Below are 14978 nucleotides of genomic sequence, written 5' to 3'. Positions count from 1 at the left end.
GCTGTGTCCTCCTTCCCTAACAGATTAACACTTTAAAAAAAACTGTGTCCTCCTCTAACAGATTAACCCTTTAGAAGCAGCTGTGTCCCCCTTCCCTAACAGATTAATCCTTTACAATAAACTGTGTCCTCTTCCTCTAGCAGATTAACCCTTTACAAGCAGATGTCCTCCTCCTCTAACAGATTAACCCTTTACAAGCAGCTGTGTCCTCCTCCTCTAACAGATTAACCCTTTACAAGCAGCTGTGTTCTCCTCCTCCTCTAACAGATTAACCCTTTACAAGCAGCTGTGTCCTCCTTCTCTAACAGATTAACCCTTTACAATCATCTGATTTGCTAATGGTATGTATTTGAGAAATGTCTTATAATTGAATCCAATGTTGCATTTTGCGTTCTCAGAACCAATATGTTCTCTTTAAAGGTGTTGTCCGATATTTTGATATTGTTTCCTCCTCCTCTAAAAGATTAACCCTTTACAAGCAGCTTTGTACTAATCTAACATATTAACCCTGCACAATCAGCTGTGTCCTCCTCTAGAAGATTAACTATTCTTAAGCATTGCCTTGATTTATTCTTTACAGATATACCATGACCTGGATAAATGAGAACCTTCACAGACATATTCTTAAGCAGCTGTGTTCTCCTCTAACAGATTAACCCTTCACAAGCAGCCATATCCTCCTTCTCTAACAGATTAACCCTTTACAAGCAGCTTTGTCCTCTTCCTCGAACAGATCAACCCTTCACAAACAGATATGACCTCCTCCTTTATGTCTATCCTCAGCATAGGTAATCAATATCAGATCGGTGAGGGTTTGACTCCCCACAGCCTCGCCGATTGGCTGTATAAAGAGACCACGGCTCTATGGTGACTGCTGCAACCACTTCTTAGGCCGGTCACATTCATTGATCACATGGTCTAGGCGCAGCTCATTTTCTTTCAAATGAATAGGTCTGAGCTGCAATACCAAGTATGGCCACTATACAATGGATGATGCTGTGCTTGGTAAACTTGGCACTGAGGTCCCCGTCCTCCTAAAGCAGTTTATCGGAGTGGTTGCTCGGTGTCGGCATCCCACCAATGCATCCCATCACTGATATTGATGATGTATCTTGAGGATAGGTCATCAACATCAACTCCTTCCCGACATACACTGTAGTAGTATAGTGGATGTCAGGTATTTAAAGATGGCACCTGCTCCAGAGTGGCGCAAATGCCATAGCAACTGGGTGTCGGCTTTTTCACCTGCTCTAATAGATTAACCCTTTACAAGAAACGGTGTCCTTCTCCTCTAGCAACTTAACCCTTTATATAAAGCTGTGCCCTCCTCCTCTAACAGATTAACCCTTTATATAAAGCTGTGCCCTCCTCCTCTAACAGATTAACCCTTTACAAGCAGCTGTATCCTCCTCCTCTAACAAATTAACTCTTCACAAGCAGCTGTCATCAATATTAACTGATTAATTGAGCCAGAGCCTGTACTAGGCTTCTACGACTATCACTTGTATATTAAAATTCAGGCCTGCAGGTGGCAGCACTTATTTGTAATATACCGATCTTTGTATATAGTAATGGCTTAAATCCATTACTTTATACAAATTGCAATCATGTTGGGGTCCACTTGGGGGCCTAAAAAAGGAAATAAAATAAAAAAAAAAGGTAAAAATAACCCCTAAAATTACCCCCCTTTCCGCCAAATCAAAATAACAATAAAAAAAAATAAACATAATAGGTATCACTGCATCCGAAAACGCCTGTACTATAAAAATATTTTAAAAAGTATCTCAGACGGTGAGTGACATAATGAGAAAAAATCTAAATGGACGCTTTTGATTTTTTTTTATCACGCTAAAATAAAAGTCATACACACCCCGATAAATGGTATCAATAAAAACTACCCTTCAAAAAATGAGCCTCCTTGACAGCCCCATAGAATTAACTATAAAAAAGTCATTGGGGTCAGAATATGGTGAGGAAAAGAAAAAAAATATTTTTTACAAAGTTTTTTTAATTGCAATAATTGTAATGACCCAGAGAATGAAGAGCAATTTTAGTCAATTTTACCGCATAGTGAACACTGTAAAAATAAAACCCATAAAGTTGTGGTGGAATTTACATTGCATGCAATATTAAATGGTGTCATTAGAAAGTAAAGCTTGCTTTGCAAAAAACAAGTCCTCATACGATTATGAGAATGGAAAAATAAAAATGTTATGGCTCCAAGCAGGCAGGTAGTAAAAAATGAAAACGCAAAAATGAACAATTGCTATCAGGAAGGGGTTAAACAGCTGGAAAACCCTTTTAAAGAATAGAGCATCTTTTCCTTTGACACTATTTTGTGCCATTCCTGTTATTCCTCCTAGAAATGTATAAATAAATTGCCAACTGGGTGAATACATTTCGCCTGTGTAAGGCCCATACACAGTTTGATTGTCAGCACTAATTGGACATGAGAGTGTGCAGTGATACCCCTCAAATTGTAGCTCCCAGGTGGCAATTTATAAAGTTAGGACTCATGCACACGGCCGTGTTCCGCGGCGGAGAGTGGTCCGTGGTAACATGGCCTGGATCCTGTTGAGAGCAGGAGCGCACGGCGGCGGCATGAAGCGCACGGCGTCATAGCAACCAATGACGCCGTGCGCTCCTGCTCTTAACAGGAATCAGGGCCGTGTTGAGGCCTTAGGCTACATGCACACGAACATTGTTTGTTTCCGTGTCCGGTCTGTTTTTTTTGCAAATAGGATGCGGACCCATTCATTTCAATGGGTCCACTAAAAATGCGGACAGCACACCATGTGCTGTCCGCATCAGTATGTCCGTTCCGTAGCCCCGCTAAAAAAATAGAACATCTCCTATTCTTGTCCGTTTTAGGCATTGTTACAATGGATCCACAAAAAAAAAAAAACGGATGGCATACGGATGCCATCCTCTTTTTTTTTTTGCAGATCTGCAATTTGCGGACCGCAAAACACATACGGTCGTGTGCATGTAGCCTTATAGTAGGAATAACAAAGGAACAGAACAACACAGAGCTCTTTTAGAAAGGATACTGCAGAATTTTTATATTATGGAGAATACAACTGTTTAGTAAAACAGACATGTCAGGAGAGGTGGCAGGTCTTCTTTAAGGTCCAATCAAAGACCAAAAAAGGACAAGCGCATTTATGCTCTGTGCGACTTGAAAACCTCCATCTCTTTCGGTCATCTTCATTAGGCCTCTTGCACATGACTGTATGGCTTTTTCAGAATTTTGCGGTCCGCAAAAAACGTATCTCCAAAAACCCGGATGACGTCTGTGTGCATTCCGTTTTTTGCAGAACGGAACAGCTGGCCCCTGATAGAACAATACTATCCTTGGCCATTAGGCTTCTTGTACACAAACGTTTTTTTTTCCGTTTCCGTTCCGTAATTTGCGGACCACAAATACTGAAAAAGCCATACGGCCGTGTACAAGAGGCCTTATGCGGACAATAATAGGACATGTTCTATCTTTGGACGGAATGGAAAAACGGAAATACAGAAACGAAAGGCATACAGAGTACCTTCTGTTTTTTTTGCGGATCCATTGAAATGATCGTATACGGAATGCAAAAAACGGAACATAAATTGAAAAAAAAAACGTTCGTGTGCATGAGGCCTTAGTTAGATAGGGTTTGACTGTGTGACTGAAAACCATATGAGAGCATAGAATATTATTTTTGGGCATATGGCATAATTCCTCCGTAATAATAAGTTCTTGCGTTCCTTATATGGGCCGTTTTTTGCGTTCCGTATACGTTATTTTAATGGTTCCGCAAAAAAAACGGAATGTACTACGTATGCATTCCGTTTCCGTATTTCCATTTTTCCGTTCCGTTGAAAGATAGAACATGTACTATTATTGCCCGCAAATCATGTTCCGTGGCTCCATTCAATTCAATGGGTCCGCAAAAAAACCGGAACACATGCAGAAATGCATCCGTATGTCTTCCGCATCCATTCCGTTTTTGCGGAAATATCTATTGAAAATTTTATGCCCAGCCCAATTTTTTCTATGTAATTACTGTATACTGTATATACCATATGGAAAAACGGAACGGAAAAACAGAACAGAAACGGAAACACAACGGAAACAAAAAACGGAACAACGGATCCGTGAAAAACGGCCCGCAAAACACTGAAAAAGACATACGGTCGTGTGAACGAGCCCTAAGGCAAGGCTGTAGTTAAGGCCTCAAGCACACGGCCATATGTGTTTTGTGGTCCGCAAATTGTGGATCTGCAAAATAAAGATTTCTACCGAGTGCATTTTTTTTTCAAACTCCTGTACAAATGTCCTACCCTTGTCTTCAGAACAGACAAAATAGGACACGTTCTATCTTTTGTGCAGAACGGACATATGGCACAGTGTCCACATGTTTTGCCGTCCCATGGAAATGAATGGGTCCGCATCCATCTGCAAAAAATGTGGAATGGATGCGGACCAAAAATATGGTCGTGTGCATGGGGCCTAATTGTGTTAGCAACTGAACAAGGTTGGGATCACTGCATCATGACCTCCGTGTTTGCCTATAGGAAAGAAAGATGTGAATGACCTTGTCATAAATGGCAAAAAGTCAGACACTTTAAGCCGAATGCACACGCCGTGTTTCACAGCCGTGAGCAGTCCGTGGTAACCCGGCCTGGATTCCTGCTGAGAGCAGGAGCATACGGCGTCATTGGTTGCTATGACGCTGTGCGCTTCATGCGGCTGCTGCACTACAGTAATAAACTCGTATAGATCACACGATGTAGTGCAGCGGCGGCATAAAGCGCACGGCGTCATAGCAACCAATGACGCCGTGCGCTCCTGCTCTCAGCAGGAATCCAGGCCGGGTTACCACGGACCGCTCACGGCTGTGAAGCACGGCCATGTGCATTCGGCTTTACACTTGTGTTCATCCGAATGACGCCATATAGCCCCAGCCTTATATATGATAGTACTGTTGTGTTACTATGACTATTATATTAATGGGGGAATTTTTTTCCATACTGTACGGCATGCAAAAAGGCACACGTTTGTGCAAACAGCATTTTGTGCAAAAATGTGCAACTTTTTGGGATTTTATGCTGCTCACACGACTATTATAAAAGAAATGGATGCAGGATTAGTAGAAGAGTTGAGGCTTCCTTGGCCAGACACACATCATAATTTATGCCAGAAAACTGGAGTAAATTGTAACTGAAATCTACTCCGTAACATGGATGCTGTAGATTTTGGTTTGTGGCGCAAAAACAGTCCATGATGGGACAAATTGATTAAAGGGGTCTTGCAGACTCCTCAGGATAGGTCATTAATATCCGATTATTGAGGGTCCGACACCCCCCACCCCCACCGATCAGCTGTTCCTGGCAGCCTCTGGCGCTGAAGCTACCACTTCAAAAGCAGCAGGAAGCACAGCACCGTTAAGAGTGTAGTGGCTGTGCCGGGTTACTGCAGTTAAGCTTCCACTGAAGTGCTGCAGGGTACAGCAGATCTGTGGAGGTGCGGGGTGTTGGACCCTCATTGATCAGATATTAATGACCCGTCGTAATGTTAGGTCATTAATATCAGGAGCCTGGAAAACACCTTTAAGTAGTGGTTACCACCAAACTTTTTTCTAAGACTGACACATGTATATACACCAGTCTTAGTCATTCTGCTCCTTAACTTTTGGTGTCTAGATTCTACATTTCCAAGATTTGGATTGGTGTACCTGCTTAGATCTACAAAGTTGAAGAAGACACCAGCCTGGTGCTGTGACCAGGAACAGGTACACTGACGCCACTTATGCAGTGGGTCAGGATATGGGTGGATAATAGTTTATATTTTGTTTGTGACGCCAATTGCTGCGTGCACAGGGTACTATCCCAAGGTGTTATAACGCACGTCTCAGGTTAGGAATGCCTGAGTGGTGTGTTGGCCTATAATGTCTCTATAGGTGGTGATAATTGTGTCAACGGTGTCTCCTACCTGGGTACAGCTGGACTCCTGGCTCCTGGCTCACTTGCAATAAATTGAGTGTAGTGATAGTAGGAGTAAAAGAGGAATTTTGCAGCAGAAATTGATGTCCAGACCTTTAGATGAAGTTCAAACTTTTCTTTACTGAAGATACCTTTCATCCAAACAGAATACAGCTTTGGTCTTTGGTCCCAGCAGGTTTTCAGCAATGGTTGGCAGGAATAAATCTTCTGCACTATAAATCTGGAGCTTGCAGAAAAGATGTCTGCTTAGTAGCTGTGGCAGGAATTTAGATTCTGCACTTCTCTTTTGTCTTCTTCTTTGTGGGGACTGACTAGCTGAGGAGGAATGGCTTCTCCTAGGTCTCTGGACTTTACTCACAGATAGGCTCTGAGGGAATGCTTTCATCCTGGAACTCTGGGGATTGTCTGCTTTCTTGTCATCCAGCTGAGGCTGCAGGGCTCAGTCTGGGTATGTGATCAAGTCTCAGACTTGGTCCTGGCTTTCTTCCCTATACAGGGGGACTCCTGAAGGCTATCACATAGTCTTCCCCAACAGGGGTGGCTGGCACACTGATACGGCATACATATTAGGACATCCTCAGACATCATCCACAACTCCCTCCTCCGTCAGGCAAAACTTCATCCTCCGTCGGGCAAAACTCAATCAGTCCTCCTCCCTCAGACCAAACTCCCTCCTCCGTCAGACTAAACTCCCTCCTTCGTCAGCCCAAACTCCCTCCTACCTCAAACGTCAGCCAAAACTCCCTCCTCCCTCATCCAAAACTCCCTCGTCCCTCAGACATCAGTCAAAAAATACCTCCTCCATCAGCTCTAAGCCCAAACTCCATCAGCCATCAGGTGTCAGCTCTCATCCATCAGGGGTCAGACATCGGTTGTCATCCCTCAGCCTAAACTCCAGGAGGGAGTTGTGGATGATGTCTGAGGATGTCCTAATATGTATGCCGTACACTGACCTAACTGACCTAACTTCCTTCTCCTCCCATGCTGAAGAATGTGGGAACAGTCCACACCTCCACAGGGGGGAGAGGCCTACACCTTAGGCAAAGGCACAGAAGGGGAGGTATCAGCTTCTCCATGCACTTCTGGCAGTCACAGGAGGAGGGTATGATAATCCCATGAAACTCCTGGAAGACACACCAGGATGGGGGTGTAGTAGTACCATTAACAATCCTGGCACATATAACAAACAGGAAGGAGGAGTATATTATTCCCCTAGCCATTCCCGGAGCAGCAGGGTTACCCTTGTAGTTTCTGGACCTGCCTGGGACTTACCATTGTCCTACCTGTTTACCCGGGATATATGACTCCAGATGTAGGCCATTAGTATAAAGTGTCCGCAGAGGAAGTCTGTATAAAGAGAACAGAGCTGTAAATCAAGGCACACAGAAGCAAGGCGCTACTGAACTAGCTAAAGGCAAAAGTTAGTGCAGTCTCACAAAAAGTACATAAAGGTCACATTGCGGCATCTGTAAAAGAGTCCATACAATGGGCATAAGTACTTGAACGTTGCTCAACCTGTAAACAATTAGGCAAAATTAGTGCAAGATTAGAACAGTATAAGTCACAAAGAGCTCAGGTACACGTTTGAGCCCTTTCGTTGGGTGCAGGCTTGTAACGTTGCATAACTTATAACAAGTAGGAAAAACACACAAAAATCTAAAATCATTTGTAATCCAACATGAGGTATAGCTTGGCTGATAGATGGAGTCCATTAAATCCAGGCACAAAAAGGTTAGAAGGCCAAAAATGTAAACAATAAACCGGTGGCAATGTTCCTTACCAGTAAAAATGTGTCCTTGGCTTGGCTCCTATAGTCTAATGGATGGTTCTCCTCACAGCAAGTGGTCTCTTACAGGAAGTGCTGGAAGTCTTCGTCTTGGTCGCTGCTGCTGCTGAAAGTTCCTATAACGCGCAAGCGGCTGACCTTTTAGTGGTCCGTTGAGATCTCTGCAAGGACAATTCAGAGTCTCTGGGAGCGGAGGTAGAGTCTGGGACTTGTGAAGGAGGATCAGCTGTCTGACTTGGAGTAAACTCAGCAACTGGCATTAGGACTCGAATTTGAGGCTGGCGTAACCACTGAAGGGGGTCAAGTATGGAAGGCAACTCTGTTGGAGTCTTACTTTCTGAAGACAATGGCAGCTCGGGTGATGCTTCCTCTGCTCTTGGCTGCTCTTGAACAGGTTCCTGTAGGCATTTCTTGAGCCTGTTACGATGGACTCGCTGAGTACCTTTATCCTCTCCCTGGATTTCGTAGACCTCTGATGAGGGAATGGCCACTATTGTATATGGTTCACGCTCCCAGCGACTATCCAGCTTGCTTACTGGGTGATTGCTTTTTAGCCAGACCTGGTCTCCAGGCTGTAAGGGCTCAGTATGTGCATGCGTATCAAAGTCCTGTTTTTGTTTTTGTTGGGCCTTCTCTATCTTAAAGTCCACTATTTCTTTGGCGTCCTCCAGGCGCTTCTGATGCTCTTTGACCCACTCAGATTGGGGAAGGAGTGGTTCAGAGTCCAACACAGGGACGTTGAGGGCAAGATCTGCAGGTAGACGGCCATGTCTCCCGAACATGAGGTAGTATGGAGTGTACCCAGTGGAGCAATGAATTGTATTGTTGTACAGGTACACTAGTTCAGGGAGAAGTAACGGCCATTCGGCCCGCTTGTGAGGCGGCACAGCCTTGAGAATGTTGATCAGTGTCTGGTTAATTTTTTCGCACAGTCCATTCTCCTGAGGGTGGTATGCGGTGGTCCTCAGTTTTTTGCAGTTGTACAAGGCACAAAGTTCATAGAATAACAGAGATTTGAATGCAGATCCCTGATCGGTGAGTATCTTGTCAGGACACCCATACGGCAGAAAGAAGCTCTTCCACATGGCAGCAGCTGTAGTTTTTGCAGTTAAGTCCTTTACAGGTACAGCCACAACGAACTTGGTATAGTGGTCTATGATTGTCATAGCATAGATGTACCCGGATCTGCTGTGTTCCAGTTTCACGTGGTCGATTGCCACGATTTCAAGAGGACTTCTACTCACTATTGGATAAAGGGGGGCTCGCTGATCATGTCTTTCCCCTTTAGCCACAGCACAGGTGGGACATTGCCGACACCAGGTTTCAATGTCACTTCTCATGCCAATCCAGTAGAAACGTCATTTGATGTTGGCTTCTGTTTTTTAGGTTCCAAAGTGACCAGACCGGTTATGGTACATGTCCATTACCATCTTGGCATCTCTTCGAGGCACCACTATCTGATGGACGCGCTCACAGGTGACTGGATCAAGTGTTCTCCTGAGGAGTAGGTCTCTTTGTAGGAAGAGTAGTTTCCGTTGTCACCAGAGGCGAACTAGCTCTGAGTCAGCTCTCCGCTGTTGGATTCTCTCCGGTATGCGTCCGCTGTAAAAAATAATCCAACAGTTCTCCAATGGCTCTGCTCTCGGATTGTAGTTTAATCCAGAGCTCTTTCTCAACTGAAGGTGAGGGGTCACAGGTCTGTGGAAAACAAGCGACTTTAGAGGTCAGACATCTAGTGTATAGGGCCTCCTGCCGGGCAAATCGGGAGTAGAATATTGGCATTTCCACATTTTCCCACTGATGATCGGTAGAAATTGTTTTTTTCTGGGAAGGTAGCCTAGAAAAAGCGTCGGCATTGTCATTAGATTTTCGAGTCTGGTACTTAATGGTGAAGTTGAAGTTGGCTAGTCTAGAGGCCCATCTTTGTTCTAGAGCTCCCAGACGTGCAGTGTTCAAGTGAGCTAGCGGATTATTGTCAGTGTACAGTAGACCGTGGAAGGTGTGGCAGCTATGTAGTCCTTGAATTTCTCAGTTACAGCCCAGACCAAGGCTAGAAACTCCAGTTTGAACGGCCATGGTCATTCCGCTCTGGCTCTCGTAAAGATCTGCTGGCATAGGCAATGACCCTTTCAGTTCCAGCTTGTGTCTGAGATAGTACAGCCGCCAAACCTTTCTTACTTGCGTCAGTATAGATGCAAAATGGTAGGCTGTAGTCAGGGTAACCCAGGACTGAAGGTTCTGAAAGTTTTTCGTTCAACAGTCGGAAAGCAGTTTCTCTCTCTTCATTCCACTCCACCGGTATTTTGGAATTCTGACAGCCTTTAGGCGGACCTTTCACAAGCTCCTGGATAGGTTCCGCAATCTGAGCGAAGTGCGGGATAAACCTCCGATAGTAACTTGCAAATCCGAGGAAGCTCTTGACCTCTTTGACTGTCTTGGGGGCCAGCCAGCTTTGTACTGCAGCTATCTTGTCAGGGTCCGGTCTCATGCCCTCTGCACTCACGACATGTCCCAGATATTTCACTTGGGGCTTCAGTAAGTGACACTTTGAAGGTTTCACTTTCAGTCCATGTTGGGTCAAGGTCTGGAACACTTCCGCCAAGTGCTGTAAATGCTCTTCGTAGGTCTTAGAGTAGATGATCACATCATCCAGGTACAGTAACACGGTCTCAAAGTTTTTGTGTCCAAGACATCTTTCCATGAGTCTCTGAAATGTCCCAGGGGCGTTGCACAACCCGAATGGCATGTAGTTGAACTCGAACAGACCCGTTGTGGTGGCAAAAGCTGTTTTTTCTTTATCTTCTGGTGCCATGGGGACTTGCCAATAGCCAATGGTTAGATCCAGAGTTGAAAAGTAAGCGGCGGATCCCAGAGCTGTCAGAGACTTCTCAATTCGTGGCAGGGGGTACGCATCCTTGTGCGTAATGTTGTTGATCTTACGGTAGTCCACACAAAAACGGATGGTTCCATCCTTCTTCTTTACCAGGACTAAGGGGGCAGCCGAGGGGCTGTGGCTATCCTGGATGACATTAGCTGTCTTCATATCCTGCACCATCTTCTTCACCTGCTGGTACATGGCAGGAGGGACTGGTCGGTATTTCTCCTTGATTGGAGGATGAGTGCCGGTTGGAATGATATGCTGTATTAAGCGAGTCTGACCATAGTCCAGGGAATGTTTTCTGAAGACTTGATGGTGTTGTTCGACTAAGTCCAGCACACCGTTAATCTGCTCGGCAGAGGTTGTGGGATCCCCAATGTGTAGTTCAGCCCACCAGGACTGTTCCGGTGGGTCTTTGCCTTCCTCCACTGTTTGGAGTGATTGTTGGGCCGCAGCAGTAGGATAATACAGGATATTCTGCTGACGGATGTGGTATAGGCAGGCCACTGTGTAGTGCTTTTTTAATTTTACAGTTTTATCACAGTTGACTAAGCGTATGGGTACCTTTCCTTGGGACACAGTGACCACGCTCCTCGCGGCTAGGACAAGGGGTGATCCTGAAGATGTATTGGTTCCACAAGGGCCTGATAATCTTTACTTTGGATACCGATGCAAGCCTTGGACCATATCAGGGTCTCTGCTCCAGGCTGGAGTTTGATAGGGTGAGCATCCTTGATGCGGACACAGCAGATTTTGCCCCGTTGATTGCTGAATGTTTGTTGGGCGACTAGCACTTAAATGGTCTGGTTTATAACCCATTGAGTTGCACGAGGTGTAGTCAGTAGGGTGTTCTTTAAGGCTTTCAGCACTTCAGGGTAACAGTTGCCGAGTACATTTATCCCCAGGACCACAGGGCAATTGTCATCTTCTGGAACCTGAATCACGATTACCCCTTGGCATGGGAGTTCGGTATCTTCAATCTGTAAAGTAGGTTCCCCTAGTATATATAACCTAGTATAGGCACTGGTCTGCCATTGATAGCTATGATGCGGAGCCAAGATTCCGGAGGTTGCGTCAGCTGGGCTCCGTTTCTGCATGTGTCAAATGCTGCTTGGCGGATGGTAGTCACTTGAGATCCGGTATCAATTAAAGCAGGAAACTTCACTCCGTTGATGTCAACTTCAACCACGGGGCGAGCGCCCACATACCTAGGCATAAAGGCTGGATTTTTGGGACCTAGTATTCTTCCTCCCGAGGGGCGGTCCTCGACATCAGGGGATACCTGTTTACCTGTTTTGTTGTGTCCATACCTCTGACAATGCAGGCATCGCTGTTTCCTAATGTTTTGATAACCGGGTCTGACAACCTACTGACTGGCTGGCGCCGATATTCTTGCGGACCGGGTGTGGGGCAGTCTCTGTTTGCAGAAGTCTATTTCCCCACCTTGGGTTGCTGTTCCAGTCGCTCTAGCTGTTTCCTCATCCTTTCCATATTCTCAGCTAAGAGGGAGATTTGAGCAGTTAGAGCTGCTACGGATGCCTGAGCCCCATGCTCAGCTATTTGGCTGTGAGTAGCAGGCCGTAGTTTGGGCCCTGCCCTCTTGTTTTCAGGAGGTTCAGTTTGGTGGCTTTCCCCTAGGATGCCAATAGCAAGTTCCTTAAAGTCCAAGAAAGGAGTATCTAGGTGCTGAGCTGACAGCATCTTCAGCTGAAGTTTGAGGGATTTGTCAAGGACACCTTCAATAAACTGTTCCCTGAGGGTTTGATCTTGTCCCTCAGCTTCACGGGGATCAATCTGGATAACAGTCCGCAGGGCTTCCTGCAGAGACAGGGCAAAGTCTCTCAAGTTTTCCTTTGACTGCTGCCGCTTTCCAAAGAAGCGCATTTTAAGTTCAGAGGCGGTCCTAGTCTCAAAGGTGGTACTGAGTCGGTCTAGGATCTGTTCAGCGGTTTTCCGCTCTGGCCAAGGCCAGGACTTGACCTCCCGGAGTGCAGCTCCCTGTAACTGGCCAATCAGGATTTCCACTTTTGATCCTGTGATACAGGATATAGCTTAAACGTGGCTAGCATTTTATCACGGAATTCCCTGAGTGAATGGGGTTCTCCTGAGTAACTTGGGAGCCAGGGTGCCCCAAAATAGTATGGCATAGTAAGAGGCATGATGCAGGTGACTGCCGCTGCTGCTGGTGAATCGCTGCGGTCCAAGTGGGTGCTATCTTCGTTGTCAGACATGGCCCTTGATACCCAATACCAGATTGGAGGAATTAGTATTGGCTACAATGCAATTTAGATGCAGGTTGCTATGGGCGACTGCAGCAGAATTGATTCATGGCTCCTTTAAGAGTCGCTTCAACTGCTCAATTTCAGGAAGTATGGTGCTCTGGCAGACAGATTATAACTCTTAACAGTCTTTAGCAAGGTTATTTGCACAGTAGTACTCACTCAGATCCAAGGGCTGGTGCTTCTCCAACATTCAATGCAGAAAAGACTGTATTTTCCCTTTTTCAAGATGGCCGCCGCTTCACTTCCTGTATGGGCAGCGATTTCTCTATCCTCCTGGGAACTTGTATTCAGCACTTTTGCTCCTGCTGCTGTAGGAATGCTTTCTCTGTGGAGGCAGGCTGTCTGGTCCCCTCCACTCTGCTGGGTGGAGATATCTGGGATGGCCGATTAACCCCTGCTCTGCCACTGTGCTGCAGCTGATGCAAACCCACACTCTTCAGCAATAAGTACATGCAATAAAAGTCAATTTTCAGGGTTTTGGTGATTACTATAGCCAGAATCATAGGCACAAAGGTAAATCCTGTTTGCACACAATTCGATCCTGTTGGCACACAGTTCGATCCTGTTATGGAACACCGCTCGATCCTGTTATGGCACACAGCTCGATCCTGTTTGTGACGCCACTTTTGCTGTGACCAGGAAAGGGTACACTGACGTCACTTATGCAGTGGGTCAGGATATGGGTGGATAATACACTGCTCAAAAAAAATAAAGGGAACACAAAAATAACACATCCTAGATCTGAATTAATTAAATATTCTTCTGAAATACTTTGTTCTTTACATAGTTGAATGTGCTGACAACAAAATCACACAAAAATAAAGAAATGGAAATCAAATTTTTCAACCCATGGAGGTCTGGATTTGGAGTCACACTCAAAATTAAAGTGGAAAAACACACTACAGTCTGATCTAACTTTGATGTAATGTCCTTAAAACAAGTCAAAATGAGGCTCAGTAGTGTGTGTGGCCTCCACGTGCCTGTATGACCTCCCTACCACGCCTGTGCATGCTCCTGATGAGGTGGCGGACGGTCTCCTGAGGGATCTCCTCCCAGACCTGGACTAAGGCATCTGCCAACTCCTGGACAGTCTGTGGTGCAACGTGACGTTGGTGGATAGAGCCAGACATGATGTCCCAGATGTGCTCAATTAGATTCAGGTCTGGGGAACGGGCGGGCCAGTCCATAGCATCAATGCCTTAGTCTTGCAGGAACTGCTGACACACTCCAGCCACATGAGGTCTAGCATTGTCTTGCATTAGGAGGAACCCAGGGCCAACCGCACCAGCATATGGTCTCACAAGGGGTCTGAGGATCTCATCTCGGTACCTAATGGCAGTCAGGCTACCTCTGGCGAGCACATGGAGGGCTGTGTGGCCCTCCAAAGAAATGCCACCCCACACCATTACTGACCCAATGCCAAACCGGTCATGCTGGTGGATGTTGCAGGCAGCAGAACGTTCTCCACGGCATCTCAAGACTCTGTCACGTCTGTCAGTGCTCAGTGTGAACCTGCTTTCATCTGTGAAGAGCAGAGGGCGCCAGTGGCGAATTTGCCAATCTTGGTGTTCTCTGGCAAATGCCAAATGTCCTGCACGGTGTTGGGCTGTAAGCACAACCCCCACCTGTGGACGTTGGGCCCTCATATCACCCTCATGGAGTCTGTTTCTGACCGTTTGAGCAGACACATGCACATTTGTGGCCTGCTGGAGGTCATTTTGCAGGGCTCTGGCAGTGCTCCTCCTGTTCCTCCTTGCACAAATGCGGAGGTAGCGGTCCTGCTGCTGGGTTATTGCCCTCCTACGGCCTCCTCCTCGTCTCCTGATGTACTGGCCTGTCTCCTGGTAGCGCCTCCATGCTCTGGACACTACGCTGACAGACACAGCAAACCTTCTTGCCACAGCTCGCATTGATGTGCCATCCTGGATAAGCTGCACTACCTGAGCCACTTGTGTGGGTTGTAGACTCCGTCTCATGCTACCACTAGAGTGAAATCACCGCCAGCATTCAAAAGTGACCAAAACATCAACCAGGAAGCATAGGAACTGAG

The sequence above is a fragment of the Bufo bufo genome, chromosome 8 (genome assembly GCF_905171765.1).
Source record: "Bufo bufo chromosome 8, aBufBuf1.1, whole genome shotgun sequence".
Lineage (NCBI taxonomy): Eukaryota > Metazoa > Chordata > Amphibia > Anura > Bufonidae > Bufo > Bufo bufo.
The sequence above is the reverse complement of the archived record's forward strand: the minus strand, read 5'-3'. Positions refer to the sequence as shown.